General features: G+C 38.8%; 1 protein-coding gene and 1 long non-coding RNA gene across 5 annotated transcripts in view; one reads left to right on the plus strand and one right to left on the minus strand.

The window, feature by feature from the left end:
* LOC145537121 (plastin-3) overlaps positions 1-10648 on the minus strand; it is an 88814-nt gene extending 78166 nt beyond the window's left edge. For 2 of the 4 annotated variants that reach the window (XM_081567858.1, XM_081567861.1), the window contains exon 1: positions 10581-10648. The gene's annotated coding sequence lies outside the window, so the exon portion shown is untranslated. Of the gene's footprint in view, positions 1-2107; positions 2179-10565 lie in introns of all 4 variants that reach the window. The other 2 variants (XM_081567859.1, XM_081567860.1) reach the window with 2 other exon arrangements.
* Positions 9511-16057, plus strand: part of LOC145537122 (uncharacterized) — a 118695-nt gene continuing 112148 nt past the window's right edge. Inside the window, exon 1 of the long non-coding RNA XR_014076228.1 lies at positions 9511-9870. This is a non-coding gene — a long non-coding RNA (uncharacterized LOC145537122). The remainder of the gene's footprint in view (positions 9871-16057) is intronic.

Here is a 16057-nt window from a genome sequence, read left to right on the forward strand (position 1 = left end):
AGTTTGCCATGATCTGCTTGCTCCTATAAATATACTCTAGTTTGTTTTCATTTCAGGAGGAGGGCAACTAATGCCGGAAAACTTTGATTTAGGATAAGATACCAAATGTGTGGGTTGGCTTATATCTTTACACATGTTACTCTATCAATATTACTTTTTGGCTATCTATACTTAATGGTAATTTGGCTATATTGTTTTTTTAATTATTGTAAGACAAAATATAAAATTTTAATCATTCATAACCACTTGCAAAAACTATTCAACTGTAGCTTTAAACTGGAGACCCACACACTGTTCAAAATATTTGTTGAATGTGTCAATGTCCTTCATCATTTCCTGGTTTTTGCTTTTGAAAACTTCCACTAGAGGAAATAATGGGCATCGTAAATTTAAAAGGAATATGTTTTGGATTCACCCATGACTAAGATTCTGATTTAATTTATAACTCTCTGCCTTCCCCAGCATTTTAAGTTTTGACTAATTTAATTTCTCTTTTCTCCTATTTTTCAAAGGTAAACTTAAACATTCATGTTTATGCTATTTCTACTATTGTAGAAACAAACACTTAAGAACTTGAAGCTTTTTTACCCTACCCTCCAAAATAGGCATCAACATTACCTATTACCTTCCATCCTGATCTAAGCTAAATTTGTTAGTAGCAATGAGTTTATAATGGTGTCTGTAATATATTAAAAGAGTATCATCTCCAATTTTCGTTTGAGGGTGAATTTAGACTGCTGGATGGCATATCCTCATAAAAAGGTAAATGGTAAAAGGGTTTCCAGCTAAGTCAAGAGGCTTCTTCAACCTGGAACATTGTTAAAATCCTCCACATGTGTAATGCAAAGCATTAGGAAGTCTTATTTTCACAATACCATTAAATAAAACAAAAAAAACCCCTTTCTTATTTATCTTCAGTGGTGATACTTCAGGGAAAAAAAGAGTCAATCAGGGGAAAATGAAGAGGTAGCTACAGACACCTGATAAAGATCACCTAAGGCAACATTAATTGACCTATAAATTGGCGGTGCCACATGGCTTGTGAGATCTTAATTCCCTGACCAGGAATCCAACCCCTGCTCTCAGCAGTGAAAGCGTGGATTCCTAACCATTGGACCGCCAGGGAAGTCCCCACTAGTTTCTTTATAAATGTTCTCCTTTAATTTTAAGGACAACACTAAAAACAAGTCATATCATCCCCATTTTATAGATAGTAAAATTGAGGTTTGGAGGAGTTACAGAACTTCCCCAATGTCAGAGATATAAAACAGCAAAACCATGGGAACCCACATTTTATACTAAAATCCAATCTGACTATGAAATATAGCATGTACATAATACCTCTGAGAACAAAAAAGGAGGTGGTGAGAACGAGTTGTCTGGTCAGACATTTTCCACATCACTTCTGGGTCATCAGAGGATGCCCAGAACAACATGGGCCTTAGTGCCACAGGTGAACCAGGGGAAAGAAACAAACATCCGGGAAGGGTCTATGAAGCAGCATGGGATAAGTTTAGAGAGAGAGATGCAGTGTACAATGAGTCATTTAAATATACAAAATATTTGTTAAGTGTTGTAATTGGGGGGTTCACTATACATGGAATCTAGGCACAAATTAACTGATGGCACCAGAAATTTTACCACTATTTGATCTCAGTTTAGCTATTTAAGCAACTTGAATGAAATATAAAACTGAGTTTATTGAGCAGTGTCAAAGTACAGGCACACCTCATTTTATTGCACTTTCCAGATATTTCACTTTTTACAGATTGAAGGTTTGTGGCAAGCCTGCATCAAGCGAGGAGTCTATTGGCATCATATTCCCAACAGCATTTTCTCATTTTGTGTCACATTTTGGGAACTCTCACCATATTTCACAATTTGTCATTATCATTATATTTGTTATAGTGATTGGTGATCAGTGATCTTCAGTGTTACTAGGATACACTGAAGCCTCAGATGATTAACTGGGATTTTTTAAACAATAAAATATTTTTAATTATGCACTTTTTAAAGACGTAATGCTATTGCACACTTAATAGACTACAGTACTGTATACATAACTTTTATATGTGCTAGGAAGTAAAAAAAAATTGGTGTGACTCACATTATGGTGGTAGTCTGGAACCCAACTGATGTATCACTGAGCTGCAACTGCACAGCCTGAGATAAAAAAGCCTGTCGACAAACAGAGCCATTTGTATGTCTGTGAGTCTATTTCTGTTTTGTAAATAAGCTCATTTATATCATATTTTAGATTCCATGTATAAGTGATATCATATGATATTTGATGATATTTGTCTTTCTCTGTCTGAATACTTCACTTAGTATGATTGTCTCTAGGTCCATCCATATTGTGGCAAATGGGATTGTTTCATTCCTTTTATGGTTGAATAGTATTCCATCACATATATACACACACACACAGCACATATCCATTCATCTGTCAATGGACATCTAGGTTGTTTCCATGTCTTAGCTATTGTAAACAGTGCTACTATGAACATCAGAGTATGTGTATATTTCCAATTTAGAGATTTATCTTTTCCAGATATATGCCCAGGAGTGGGACTGCTGTATCATATGGTAGTTTATGGTTACTAAAGGGGAAGGGGGGAATAAATTAGGAGTTTGAGATTAACATACACATACTGCTATATATAAAATATAAAACAAGGACCTACTATATATAGCACAGGGAACTACACTCACTATCTTGTAATAACCTATAATAGAAAAGAAACTGAAAAAGAATACATATGTATAAAATTGTATCACTTTGCTGTACACCAGAAACTAACACATTGTAAATCAACTATACTTCAGTAAGAATAAATTAATAAAACAAAAAAAGAACTCCAAACAGAGCCATTTAACCAACTTCAGTATTAAAAGTTTCTTTAGGATACTGAAAGTTTCTGGTCACAAATAAGCTTTCCATACTTGAACAGAGTTTTACAGCAATCTGAAATCTAAAGGCTAATTAAATACAAACCTGTCTCCCTTCCCCCATTAACAGTTCCATTTCAAAAAATGCAACTTCCTATGATTGTGCACCCCACAGGATTCTACTTCATCCTGCTTTGCACCTGCTAACTAGATCAGAGGAAACCACAATATTTCTAAGACATATACTTTACCTAAACCAGCTCCAGTCTAGTCACATACAAAACACTATATAAAGAATGGCTTTTTGTTTTCTTGAGTGCTGTTGTTTGGAATAAAGGCTCTTTTTGGGTAAGCCAGTGTTTAAACTTCAAAGATTGTCAAAGGAATTCATCTTTAAAAACAAAAATCTTTGCAATTTTTCTTCTAAATACTTATCCCAAAGAAATAATCAGAGTCACGAAATACTTTTTACCCCAGGATGTTCACTGAAGTATTATCTATAACATATGGAAAGAAAAAAAATTCCTGGAATTAGTGAAATAAATTATGAAATCTCATGCAGTAACTTTAAATATTTTCAAAAATATCTGATTACATGAAAACATGTTCACAGTATAATAAGTGAAAAAAAGAGATACAAACTGTACATACAACATGATCCCAATTTTAAAAATATTTAACTTTCTATACAGGAAACAGATTAAAAATATGAGCAGGTGGTATGATTATGAGTAATCTTTACTTTTATTCTTTATAAAAATTTTTGCTTTCTTCTAATATTTTTACAATGGCCTTGTATTTTTTAATCCAACGTAAAGTGATTAAAAACATCCGAAGTACACACTACTTAAGACACTTTTCCAGCAGATTAACTAAATATACCTATTGACTATTATAGCAATAGGATATACCAAAGGAATCATGTCTTGTCATTTTCACCTCTAAGAAAGCAGTCTTACATGGAAATTCTCCCTCACTGAAATACAAGCTCCAAAATGTCAAAAAGACATTAAGAAATGGCAAAAACAGGGACATATAAGCAAGTAAATAAATACAGAAAAAAAGCTTAAAAATTACATTCATCTATAAAGAGCAATGTATTAATATTATAATTCAGTGTCAATAGCAGAATATCAATCTGATCACAACACTATGTAATTAGAGCATATAATGTAGAATGCAATAATATGAATATTCAAAGCTATTATACTGTCCTCACAAATTCTATTTTATAGAAAGTAAAACTATATATATGCTTTTATATAAATATATATACACTTATAAATTAAAAACAGCTTAAGAGAATCAAAGTTTTATTTTCAAAGACTGGGTTACAAGGCTACAAAAAAATGATTTGCTATTGACTCTTTTAAACCAGAGAAGGTAGAAATAAGAGATCAGATTTTACAAAAGAAAATGATTTATTTTAGCAAAAAGAAGCTTCTCTTCAGAACTAGTCACATGATACCAGGTAATTTCAAAAGTCCTTTAACTCAAGGCTTTCTGCTTATTTCATTTTCATTAGGTACTGTTACTTCACAAATGATATTTTAACAAATGTTATCAAACATAATTTTAATAAAATAAAAACACATGATAATTCAAAGAATGACAGATTTAAAGAACCATTATGTAATTGGGAAGATGACAACAGACATTGAAAATGATTTCCAAGTTAACAATTTTCAGGGTGGGGGTTGAAAATGACCTCTCAGAAGCTACCTAGCCCAAGGTTTGTTTTTCAAAAGAAAATCTACATTCACTTCACACCTTTTCTGTGTTAATGATGGCATGACACTTAGATTATCTCCTTCATTATGCACTTTTCCATATTTACATATGCAATTTAGAGTGCAATTATATGGAGAAACTGGAGAAGGAAATGGCAACCCACCCCAGCATTCTTGCCTGGAGAATCCCAGGGACGGCAGAGCCTGGAGGGCTGCCGGCTATGGGGTCGCAGAGGTCGCAGAGAGTCGGACACGACTGAAGCGACTTAGCAGTAGCATATGGAGAAACATTTGATTTTTCATGAGCAATTTTACACAACACCTCCTATAACAGGCAATCACAAAACTAAGAATGAACTATGATAAGCCAAAGTACTTTGTAACCTTTAGCAATGAATGCCAAAATACTGCTCGATAGTTGCTTGGGAAAAGTAAGAAAAAAAAATACCACATTAATGGCTTTAACAGGCTACTTGGCACAATATTTGAGAGGAAAAAATGTAACAAAGTATTACACGTATAGGGCTTAATGTTCTTGTTATCAACCATTTCTCTTGTTTTTCATTATATTATGTCTGGCTTTATTTCTCCTTAGCTTGTAAAAGCGGGTGGTTGGAGACTATTACAGACAAGTAAAAATGTGGCAAGACTTAAGTGATGAGAATTCTATTTCTGTAAACTCTTGTTAAAACTTTGGTGCTTCTATGATATACTACTACAGTACTTTGAATTTATATAGCACCTGTCTGCTGAAGAGCCAAGGCTTACATAGCTCATTTATCCTTTCAGCATGCCTGTGAAATACGTAGATTGGAAACAGATGGTTTACAAATAAAGTAAAATCCAGATATGAACACAGAGAACTTCCATAATTTACTTAAGATGGCCTATCTGTGTAAACTGTAGAGGATTAAAAGACCCTGGGGTTTTTTCCAGTAAACAACACTACCTCCTTATCATCAAACCAATTTCTAGACTGCTAAGAAAAATTAAGCTTTCTCATAATATAAAATCAGAAAGTTTAATGTGCCAAAAATCTCTGATAAGGAATGACAGAAATGGTCTATATTTTAAAGAAATAACATTAGTCACGGCATAAGCCACCGGTGATCATCTTCCTATATAGTCACCAATTTTCCAACATGGTATTTAGCTTCAATATAGTTGCTTCTCAGGTGGTGCGAGTGGTAAAGAACCCGCCTGCCAATGCAGGAGACATAAGAAACTTGGGTTCAATCCCTGGGTTGGGAAGATCCCCTGGAGGAGAGCATGGCAACCACTCCAGTATTCTTGCTTGGAGAATCCCATGGACAGAGGAACCTGGCACCATAGGGTAGCATAGAGTTGGACATGACTGAAGCGATTTAGCATGCAATATAGTTGCATTAAAACTGGCAAAAATATCAACTGATAAATAAAATTGAAATAAGCCATACTATTTCTATATAAAAGACACAAAGTCCTTGAGCCATGCCCTCAGTTTATCAATGAGAAAATGTGTAGAGACACTAAGTGTAGGCACACGTATGTACTCAATGTATATATAATAATGTAATAATCTTTAGTGACTTTCTCAAGGTCAAATTATGAGTCAGTGGCAGAACCACGTCTAGAATCTAATTCTTCTGAAGGAAGTCCAACATACTTCCCCCTTACCATTGTAATTTTCATTTAACAGCAATGCTTTTTTTATCCCTAAAACAGTTTACACTCAGCAATATTGGTCTTTCAAGTGCTAAGAATAAGGCAAATTCAATGTTATTAAACATATTAAAATTTTGGAAACTGTCACCTCCATAACTACCAGTTGGCCCAAGTATTATCAGATCTTTTCCTGAGGCTGACATTTCATGATTAGACTGTTTTTAATATTTCTAGACCATAATTTTAACCAAAGCTCTCTCATAACTAAAAACAGCGAGTCGTGACCACTGGTATCTAAAAGACCTTCCAACAGTATAATGTATCCAAAAAACTTCTGAAACCTCTAACACATTGAACATACATTATATGGTATGTCATTCCCTAGAATAATTATACAGACTCCAAACGTGATCTAGCTGTTTTCTTCTAAACTGAGTTTTATTATTTTCACACATCAAACTTTCCCCCACGGAATACTTTTCACCAAAACAGCACGAGCAATTACAAAGTGATTCCAAAACCAGATACCCAAGTCGTCAGGTATTGATAGATGTTAGCTGTTTGTTTTCAATTTTATGTCTGCTACTTCTGGAATCTGTACTAAACAGCAAAAACAAACAGTTTGGCATATACATTCCACCTAGATTATGATAAATTCTGTTAAGAAATGATGGAAATTGTCTATATTTTAAAGAAATAACATTAGTCACACAGTAGCAAATTCACGACTTTATCATATGTGCTAAGAATATTATTATGTCAGTATATTTCTTGGAAAGGCAAGCAGAAATGCCTAAAACAGAATATGGAAAAATTGCAAGTGGATTTTCTTCCTTTTCTTTGTCAGTTTCACCAAAAAGAATCTCCTTAGTGCTCAAACACCATGGCGAAGCTACTACTCACTTTTTTTCAGTAGCAGTCACACTGTTTGCCTTGGAGAGACATCCACTCAGTGGACATGAATTTGAGCAAACTCCAGGAGACAGTGAAGGACAGGGAAGCCTGACTTGCCACAGTGCATGCGGTCGCAAAGAGTCGGATATGACTGAACAACAACAAAAATTTCCATGTAGTTCCTGATAGTGCCCTGGATACTGACATTCTGCCAGTATAAATAGTCACCGTTAAGTCTAATGTACTTTTAACCATTTGTAGAAGAAACTTAAACTCAACCCAAATATTACTCACTAGTTACAATTAATCCTTTTACCCAAAATGCATTAAGCCTAGACATTTTTAGCAGTTGACCCTAAATGATGCCATCAGATTGGAGTCCTTAGACCTGAGTGTTGATTGTCTTGTGTAAAATTCAAGTTGTTGTTTAGTCGCTAAGTAGTGTCCCACTCTTTTGCGACCCCATGGAGGCAAAGCATAATTTATTTGGCTCTCCCACCCCAGACAGAGTCTGATCACTTTCTATATCTAACAATAGAAATTAAGATTAGACTCGTAATCCTCTAATTTTAATGAAAGCCTGGGTTCATTAGATCATACCGCTAAAAAAAATGAAGGCAGTAGTTTTAAACAAGTGGACACCTCCGAGACAATGAAAAGACTGTGGACAGAGAGCCTAGTGAGAGTCCTGTTTTGGCATGAGTTAATATTATTTTAAAAAGAACTTAACTCCCTACCACTTTAACCTAGTTGGATAGTTGTACTCTTTCTTTTTTTAAGGTTAAATATTTATTAGTTCAATCTAAAATTATATTATCACCTCACTTCCACTAGGGGGGTCTATCTAGCAGTGTGTTCTTAACTCCCTATTAACTCAGGTGTAGCTTGAGTCCACTTCCAGCTAATCTGTGCTGCCAGGTTAAGCTTGGCGGTCAGAGCTATGTGCTTTCAAGTTGTTCTAGTTTTTAGGCTCAGAAACCCATGCACAGAATGAAAATGGAGTGCTCAAGTCATTCAGAGGTTGCTGCAGTACGTAGACAAAGGGTTTTGGGCTAAAGCATACAAAGCCAAAACCTCTTAACTGTTCCCAGTTTCATTTTTAGCTGCCCTATAGTTGTTTTCAAGACTGAATATCTGTCAACTGTATCCATTTTTGTAAATAAGTAAAGCTTTTAAACTCTTGACCTCAGAGGTTCAGCATGCTGCCCATTTCTGTATTCTGCAATACATACTCTAAATCGCAAAAACTATAACCTTTTTCCAACAGCGGTCTTAACTTGGGTCACTTGGGTGGGTATTGGTCATTACGGAAGTTGTTTCTGTGGCATCTCATTATTCTGCTAAAGTATTGACAGGCACAAACCCAATCAGCTCCATTTCTCAAATTAGTGTCCACTGCTTTTGTGCCTTATTTCTGATCCAATTTCAAACCACAGTAACTGATGGTTAATTTTAGCCAAGAGATTATCCACCACTTTCAAGCAGGTGCCTAATATAGAGAACAGTTCAACTGGAATATAGGCCAGACCTAGGTACCTGGACAAAGCCTAATTTCTTAAAAACGCTATCTTATGGGATATGGCTTCAAATCAATCATTTCAGAGTGAAACAGGGCATGAATAAAAGGACAATTTTCCCAGGAAATAATTAGTAAGATATTTTTAAAATTTAGAAAACCCATAACTAGATTGAAGAGCCACAGGGGAGACATATATTCCAGCACAAACATATTTCAAGCCCTTATTTTAAAAACAGCTTCTGTTTTTATTCCGGATAAAATCTGAGCACCAAGTTCCCTTTCTGTTCCCCTCATCCACATCCAAGTAAAATTCCCTTGAGTAGAGGCTAGTTCACACCCTCTCCCCTTTTTGGTAGCGTATTTTTGGGAAAATGGACTTCAGCCATTACATTCCAGTTTTAAAGTCAAAAGAAGTCATGTGACCATGACCCCAGGGGCATCAGAGACTTGGGGCACGTGATGCCAATTGGCATGTGTGGGGCTTCCGCCACTATGTTGGAATTCCTTGTAAATTGCATCTTCAGGATCAAGTTTAGGCGCCCAAATACACTGTGACATCTTATAAAGTGGACTATCTGCTTATCTCTCAGTAGTTTTTCATTTCACCTAGGTACCTACTGTGCGGCCTGTCAGGCTCTCTTCCCAGTCCCCACCCTCATCCCCGGTAACAAGTCGGGTACCCCCAGCATCCTGTCTCTCTGATCCTAAACAGCGAATTAATTCTAAACTCAACCTTGAGCACCAACCGGGATGCGGTGCAGATCCGGTGTGGAGCAAGAAGCGTCGCGTACAGGAAGTGTCAGACAGCATTAAGTCCACTCCACCTCCCAGGCTGGGATCTTCTGCCCAGGAGCCCGGCGGTCGGAGCCGCCAGCACATTCAAGCCAGTAGCAGCAGCAGAGGCGGCGGCGGCGGCAACTTTGGGACTGGCGAGAAGCCAGGGCAGGGGTGGTCGGCGTTCCCCGCCACCCCCCTACGCCTCTCATTAGGGCGCTAAGTACTGCGGGTGCGGAAAAGTAAACACCGGCAAGTGCAGCTGTGTGCGAGAAAGGGGATGTTGCCCCCCTCCCACCGCCCCTTTCGACTCTGTCTCCCGAGCCGCCGGGACCGTGTGCGCTCGAGGGTGCCGAGCCAGAGGAGCTGAGAAAGGAGCAGACGGCGCGGCGAGGAATCGGGAGAGTGAAGAACGGAAAGGTACTGTCCTAATGGCACGGGGGTGTCCTGCTACTGAAAGGAAAAAAGTGCTTACTCATAGGGAGACGCGGTGCGATCGCTAAGCGATCGCTACTGGCCAGGGAAGCAGGCGGAGGGCAGGCAACCAGAGCCTGGTTCTCTCCCTGGGCCACCGCACCCCGCGGAGCCGGGGGCCGAGGTGAGCCTGCGAGGTCACCGGAGGCGGGCGAGCGGGGGCTGGAGGCGTAGCAGGCGGCGGGCTCCGGGATTTCCTGAGTCCGGAGCCGGCGGAGGCGGGGGGAGGAGGGTGGCAGTAGCTGGAGAAGGACGATCGAGGGAAGTTTAGGCGCTGGGTTTCTACTTCGGGGCCGCCGCCGGTAAAAGGGAGAAGGGCAAGGGTTGGCGTCAAGGACTCCAGCCCAAGGTTGGCAACAAGTTAAGAGCAACTATTGAGAAAACACCATCTCCCCAGTGAACGTCAGAAAACATGTTTGCGGCGGGTAGCGGTCATGGTGAACACTCGGTCACTCCCACCCATCCCTGCTGCGAACGGTCGCTTTGGCGCCCAAGGCTGGGACAGAAATCTCTCCAGCCTCCCTCTCAGGCCCCCGCCCCCCGTGCCAGGCATGTTCCCGCCGAGGTTCCTGGAGATGCTCTCCTCTGGACCCACTCCTGCCCATGCTCAGGGACCCTGCTCCCCTCGTGCCCTCCTGTACCTGCAGAGCACTTACAGAAAGTCGCAGAGTACCGGATCTAGCCCAACTATCTCCGTCCGACGCACTCAGGCAACTTCTGCCGCTCAGAATCTTTGCGGCTGTGGTTCTAAAGCCAGCGCTCCCGCCCCTTCTGCCAGGCCCTCCGCCCCTCGGCCGCAGCCATTGGCTCGAGTGGTGCTAGCAGTCGGCCTGGGAACCAGGAAGGGGATTGGGCCACGAGCCTGTCACATCATCTGGGTGGGGTGTTGGAACAACAGGCACAGGGATGGGCGCCCTGGAGGGATGGGAACAGTAACTGCGGCTGGGAGCGGAGATTGGTCCTCCGCTCCCTTTCTCCCCCTCCCTAGCTCCGAAGAGACTCCGGGAAGTCCTCAGAGCCTGGCTGGGGTACCACGTTCCCAAAAATCGTGTAGAATAAATGAAAAGATGAGAAGGTGGGAGCGAGAGTTTGAACGTTACCAAGACCCTATTTAAGTCTGGAGAGTACAGTTTCAACCTATAATCGTAAAAAGAATCTGAACATGGGAAGGGACGTTACTAGTACGCATCAATAGTCTCTTCGGCTCCAATCAGCTCAGGTGCGGAGCAACGCAGAGGGAAAACCTCAGCAATCTTCCCTTTCTAACTAGTTCTCCGGAGCAGATATATGGACAGGACGAAGCTCTCGTGTTTTGGGTTTCGTGCCAAGTAAATTGTTGGCCAAAATCACCTGTGTGGTCTGTTTGTCCATGAGGAAAGGAGTGAGAGGTGGAGGTGGGGAGGGACGTGAAAGTTACGTGGTTCCACTTGGTTGACTGTAAACGGATGTCAATTCTCATCAGTCTCCTTTCACCAGAGAAAACTTGGGGACATGCTCCTTCTTCCTAGAGTACCTTTTCTTCTTCTTGGCCTCTGTGTCATAGCTGACCTCTTTCATTAACACGCGCGGAGGTTTTCCCTGCTTATCTGCATTCCAATCGTTTGGAATCAAGAGATTGGTTTGTCGCACAAGAACCGAAAGGCTAAGCCCTTTCCCGTTTCAGTCACAACCATTTTGTTCAGACAATATGTGCTTGGACATTTTTTTAAGAATTTTAAGTTGGTTCAATTATATCTCATTTTATATGCACTAGGAAAATCTGCTAGATTCAGAATGGCCTGAAAAATTGAATGGTCTTATCAAGGAAACCTCCCTTCATCTGCTGTTCTGGATTTCTTTAGAGAAATTAACCTATAGTAAGTGTCCTGGCTTCTTAAATGGGCAGAAAAGGGGAGTTGATATACTGCCTAAAGGCTATACTAGCAGAGAAGGATTTGGCATTCTGAAAAAGCCTTGTTAAATATTAATTAATGATTAACCAGCTGGAAGAACATATGAAAGTTACAGAAAGGTGAAAAATAAATGAGAGGGCAATCATCAGGCTTTCAGAAATATTAAATTTCTGGTGTGAGAGATTTTGTACTGGGTCAGGCTAGGGTCAGCATAAAAATACCGATTTCAACATGTTCACGTTGTGTGGACTGTGCACTATATCACCACACACATTTACAAGAGGCTCCAAAATGAGATTTCTAATTTTCAGTAATTAGCCCAAGGTTTGGTATGGTTTCTGGAATTCTTTACACAAAATTTCTAGATACACTGATACAGTATTTTAGTTTTCTACATTTTATGGTGTCTGTAAATCACTCCTGAAGAGCTTCCAGTCACAATTAATTTTTATTAGAGTTTGGTTGCTTTACAATGTTGTGTTAGTTTCTGCTGTATAGCAAAGTGAATCAGCTATACGTATATGTATATCCCCTCTTTTTTGGGTTTCCTTCCAATTTAGGTCACCACACAGCACTGAGTAGAGTTCCCTGAGCTTTACAGTCCATCTGCTTTAAAACTTAAATGTACAGACTTAGAATGTCTGTATGAAGGGACTCTGCAAGCTAAATTTTCAAGAATGGGTATATTTGTCTCAATTATTTACCTTAGCATTCTATTTTAGTATATTTTTCAAGAGTTAGAGTTTAGAATAAGTTAAAATATTAAGAATCCTAAGGATATGCTATTTAGGCTTTCCTGTTTGTTTTTTTTTTTTCCTTGAAAAAACTTACATAGGAGCTTTGCTGCTGCTGCTGCTAAGTTGCTTCAGTCGTGTCCAACTCGGTGCGACCCCATAGACAGCAGCCTACCAGGCTCCCCCGTCCCTGGGATTTTCCAGGCAAGAGTACTGGAGTGGGGTGCCATTGCCTACTCCGACATAGGAGCTTTACATAAGCTTTAATTTACTTACTAAAACTAAGGATGTCAGAATTCAACAAGAGTTTGTGGTCAAGAAATGTTACTTTAATAGAAGTTTGGTGGCCATAATTCCAAGCCATGGGATGCCCAGACAGTAGCACTGCATCTCACTGCCTCAGTAGTTTCCAAGAGATAAAACATGCCCTATTTGGATGGTGGTTGAGATTCCTGTTTAACAAGCTCAACAATAAAATCCAAGTAGAACTCCATTTTAATGAAAATTCCTAAAATAGCCATTTTAGTGTAACTAAGCTACTTTTGTGTTACCCAAAATCTAAAAATCCTTTTCAGAGGTTAGTGTTTTGCTCTAGGAAAGGGGCCTTGGACTCAAAGCTCTGATTAAACTGCATTTCATTCTGATCTTTCAAACCATCAGTTTACGACATATAAAGTCATTCACAAAGTAACCCAAAGTTGGTAGTTTTTTCAATCTATATAAAAGAATCTTGCACAGATGATCTTCAGGGTCTCTTTCAGAAGCTCAAAGGCAGGTTTTCGACTCTAATTCATATTTTTAAAATTGAGTTATAATTAACATACAAATTATATTAGTTTCAGGGGTACAACATGTTGATTTGATATTTTTATACATTACAAGATGATCACAAGTCCAGTTACCATCAATCACCATACAAGTTGTTATAATATTATTGACTATGTTCCATACGTGTACATAATATCCCCATGAAATTTATTTTATAGCTGGAAGCTTGTACTTCTTATTCCTCTTCACCTGTTTCACTCATTCCCCCATGCCCCTCCATTCTGGCAACCACTAGTTTATTCTCTGTATTTCTAAGCCTATTTATGTTTTGTTCATTTGTTCTGTTATTTTAGATTTCATATATAAGTGAAATCTTATGGTATTTGTTTTTCTCTATCTGTCTTATTTCACTTAGCATAATACCCTCCAGGTCGATCCATGTTGCCACAAATGGTAAGATTTCATTCTTTTTCATGGATGAGTAATATTCTACTGTGGGCTTCCCTGATGGCTCAGAGATAAAGAATCTGCTTGCAGTGCAGGAGATGTAGGAGACATGGGTTTGATCCCTGATTTGAGAAGATTCCCCTGGAGAAGGGAATGGTTTCCCTCTCCAGTACTCTGGCCTCGAGAATTCCATGGACAGAGGAGCCTGGCAGGCTACAGTCCATGGGGTCATAAAGAGTTGGACATGACTGAGCGACTTTGACTTTCACTGGGTTCCTTCCCATATCTTGGTATTGGAAATAATGCTGCAATAAACATATGAATGCATTTATCTTTCAAATTAGTGTTTTTGTTTTCTTTGGATAAATACCCAGGAGTGGAATTGCTGGATTGGATGGTAGTTCTATTTTTAGTGTTTTAAGGCACCTCTATATTGTTTTCCATAGTGGCTGTACCAATTTACATTCCCACCAACAATGCACGGGAGTGCCCTTTTTTCCACACCCTCTCCAACACTTGTTGTTTCTTACCTTTTTGATAATATTATGAGTTCTAACTCACCTTAACAGTACCATGCATAGCACCTAGCACACAGGAGTTCAGTAACTGTTTTTGAACTAATGGATATTTTATGTTTCTATTCTTGTAAAAACAAAAACAAAAGGCTCTATACCTAGATCTCTCACAGATCCTTTGAATTAATGGCGTAAATGTTTTCCCTTTGCTTCCATCTCCAATTGTCAGCCCCACATGTCTTTGTAATAACTTAAAATCAACATCACAAAATTTTAAAAATTATTTCTTCTTCCTGTATTCCTTTGATATCATAGGAGGATCCACATTTTCCCATATGTTTTATCTCTGTCCAATCTACCTTTCTTTCCTCGTTGCCACCAGCACATTCTTTCTTTGCTCTTTTTCCTATAGCTCCGATGAACACTCTGCCCAGTAAACAACTTATTATGTGCACATAGTGTCCGAGTTTTTTCCAGAAATTTTCCTAGGGTAAATTATATTTTTCCTTTTTATCCACTGCTTAAAGAAAAAAAAAACCTCCTTTTACGGTCTACTAAAATGTGGCTTTACTATACAACCATTGTATAAGTAAGAAATAAGGATTCGTGTTCAATTCAATACTGAATAATTTCTTTGAATTCATCTGACTGTTTTCTCAGTGTCTAAATGTATGATTGTGTACCAATCTATTTTTTAATTAATTACTTATTAATGTATCATTTCATTTCCAGGAACCAATCTATTTTTCTTTCATCTTATGGTTTATATGATGATTGTTTTCCACGTTGTCAGGTTGGTTTATTTATCTCCCTCAGTTCTTGTCTCGTCATAACAGATTTGGAATAACGGACTAATTACAGCTCAAGCAGGCAGTATTTCTCAGCTCCTGTCTTGTCATAGCAAAGATTTGAAACAACAGGCTGGTTACAGCTGAGTTACAGCTCAAGCAGATAGATCTTTTATTAAAGAGCAGATATTACACTTCCAAGACATGGAAGTGGGCTGACCCCAAAGGAGTGGCCATGATCCCTCTTGGCTTCTCTTTTTATACTCCCCATCTCTTCCTCTTGGATCTGCCCTGTGCAAAATAGGGCTTGTACCCACCACCAATCAGGAAAGGGAATGCAAATAGACTAGGCTCAAAGTTGACTGACAGTTGCAAGTTACATAAAAACAGACTCTATTGCACATGTCATCAATGTATCAGCCCTACTGCACTGATACATTAAGAAGTTAATTTGCATCTACTGTGTGCCCAGGGTAGCATGTGCAGGAGTTGGAAAACTCTCTGTGGTTATTTTTGTACTATATCTTGAGGTCTCTTAGATGTGTCTGGGATGGGGTTTAGAGATTGGCTTACATCCTTTTCCGCTAAGCCACTCCTCATTGCTCATACCTGACTTCCTACCTAACAGTGTTATGATACTTTAGGTTCTTGGATTGATCATCAGTTCTTCTTTTTATTCAACATGTCATGTCTTATCAAAAACACAGTTTAATGTCCACAGCATAGAGTGAAATGGAATTTTTTAAAAATTAAGTGGAATTTTAAAAGGCTTTTTTTACTGTTAAAATATTAGACATAGAGGAAATCTCGGTAGACCTGGAAAATTCTTGATCTAGAATATAAAAATTTGAGCAGTTGTTTTCATTGTTTACTAAGTGAGGGATGTTTTCATGTTTCCAATTCAAAATGTACACATATATAAGCATATGTGTTCAGTTCAGCTAGGTTCAGTTCAGTCGCTCAGTCCTGTCTGACTCTTTGCGACCCCA

Source organism: Giraffa tippelskirchi, chromosome X, assembly GCF_054371585.1.
Source record: "Giraffa tippelskirchi isolate mGirTip1 chromosome X, T2T-mGirTip1v1.2.pri, whole genome shotgun sequence".
Lineage (NCBI taxonomy): Eukaryota > Metazoa > Chordata > Mammalia > Artiodactyla > Giraffidae > Giraffa > Giraffa tippelskirchi.